We start from the raw sequence: 2,345 nt of genomic DNA, 5'->3' as shown, positions 1-2,345 counted from the left end.
CTTAAGCGTTTAATATGGAATACAATTAGCTAATTACAGGGCCAAGCTAAGATCATTTGGTCACTCATTCCCCCGCCTAGCTAGGTAGCTCCAGACAAGTTAAATTAGTTCCCTCAGAATAAATAGATGATGATAAAGCCGCTGGTAAGTTGGTGTTTTATCCAGTTGTATTTTTGTGCAAATAACTTCATGCAGTACAATCCACTTTAAAACCCTGTGTTCGCTTGAAGGTGTAACCAAGTAGCAAGCTATCTCAGTATCCATGCCTCCATGGTGGCACTTCCTTTTATCTTCGCATTGTCAGCAGCCACCGGGTCTTTTCTTTTACCCCTATGACATGCTTGATTCGGTTGCATTGCAGTCTTTTTTTTACAGAAAGACTGTAAGGGATGCCCATATGAGAGAGAGAATGCATCATGTCCTTTCAACCACTAGGCTATGCCTTAATTAGTCCGTCAGTTGTACTGTTGTCATGCTGAAGTATAGTAGGATCAATAACCTCATATATTATTACCCTGACAGCAGGAATACTGCAGGTTATCATTCTTACCAGAAACACCCCAAAATCATATCTCACACAATATCATATCCAAGAAAAAACCAGATAACCAAAGAACATCTCCAAGAGAATATCATACCTAACCCAGGGAACTCGGCAAACAGGCCCTGCCATAACGGCTCTGTCAAGTGTATCGAGGTTGGACAAGTGGCTACCTGTTTGACAAGCACCTTGTGATTGATGAGTGCCTTATTCCAATGTTGCCGAGTGTAGTGCGTTTGTCGAGTTATTTTTGTTGGCTCTCAACAAAGATAGAGCTATACCATGTCTTTGTTATTTGCCGTGTGTTTTTATATGGTACTCGGCAACTTTGCTGGGTACCCCTGGAAAACAATTGGCAAATAGCTGTACACTAGGAGAAAATTGATTTTTTTTCTATAGTGGTTGGTACTTCAAATGCCTCAACACATGCTTACATTGCCTCATGAAAGCTTCAAAGAGTTGTTGAGTACTATGATCCCATAATACAATCCATTGTTGTTTCATAGAAACAACATCTTTGGGGCGATGTAACACTTGTGAAATATCAATTTAATCCTGATATTTCAAAGAGTCTACCAAATTGCTGCCACCCCATACCGCAGGGAAACAATTTTCTGATCACCCCTATAGTGTAGCCATCCTAAAATCTCCACCAACAAACCCAGGGAGAAGTTCTAGTGTAAAATTTCTCTCAACAACAGTCAAACAAGAAATGATCAACATGTGCAAATTGACCATTATAAAATATAACATCGGGGTGGCTACTAGACGTCTTATAACATATAACATAATGGCTCCCTGTTAATATATAACATAGCGGCGGCTATTAGCCGCCTTATAACATATAACATAGTGACTCTTGTTGGTAACCCTCACAACAAATGTTTTATATTATATGACGTAGGGGCGGCTATTAGCAGCAGCCTGATAACATATAATATAGTGATGGCTAATTAGCTCGGAGAAGGAGCAAACATACGTTTTTCTACTAACTCAAACAGCAATGCGTCATCGATTGGAATGTATATTTAAAATTTTCCATGGTCTACTTTATGGTTGAGAACAGAAAATGAGCTTCTGATGGGTACTGGATGGGTGTTCGTCGTGTTTGTGTTGCAAAATACTCTTTCACTAATTATTAATTATGCATGTACTTACAAACTTAAAGCTAGTTTAGAGCTTGGTTTTAAATAGCGGATAACCTAGCTAACTCTGATATGTTAATCACCCAGGCCGTCCAGCTGAAAGAAAGTGTAGATCAAAGTTTACCAGTTTTTGTTACACTTTTTACTAGAGGTGTGGAATAAGTTTGAACCATGTGCGGTACGCAGTAACTTCAAAACTCCGTCTCCGTCTCTAGATGGTATATTTCCCCGACAATATTAGAGCCCACGTATTTGTTGGAGAACGTTGCAGAAAATTAAAATTTTTCCTACGGTTTCACCAAGATCCATCTATGAGTTCATCTAAGCAACGAGTCATGGGAGAGAGATTGCATCCACATACCACTTGTAGATCGCGTGCGGAAGCGTTCACTAGAACGTGGATGATGGAGTCGTACTCGCCGTGATCCAAATCACCGATGACCGAGTGCTGAACGGACGGCACCTCCGCGTTCAACACACGTACGGAGCGGATGACGTCTCCTCCTTCTTGATCCAGCAAGGGGAAGGAGAGGTTGAGGAAGATGGCTCCAGCAGCAGCACGACGGCGTGGTGTTGGTGGAGAAGCAGCACTCCGGCAGGGCTTCACCAAGCACGTGACGGAGGAGGAGAGGTGTAGCAAGGGAGAGGGAGGCGCCAGA

This window comes from Triticum dicoccoides, chromosome 2B (genome assembly GCF_002162155.2).
Source record: "Triticum dicoccoides isolate Atlit2015 ecotype Zavitan chromosome 2B, WEW_v2.0, whole genome shotgun sequence".
NCBI lineage: Eukaryota > Viridiplantae > Streptophyta > Magnoliopsida > Poales > Poaceae > Triticum > Triticum dicoccoides.
The sequence above is the reverse complement of the archived record's forward strand: the minus strand, read 5'-3'. Positions refer to the sequence as shown.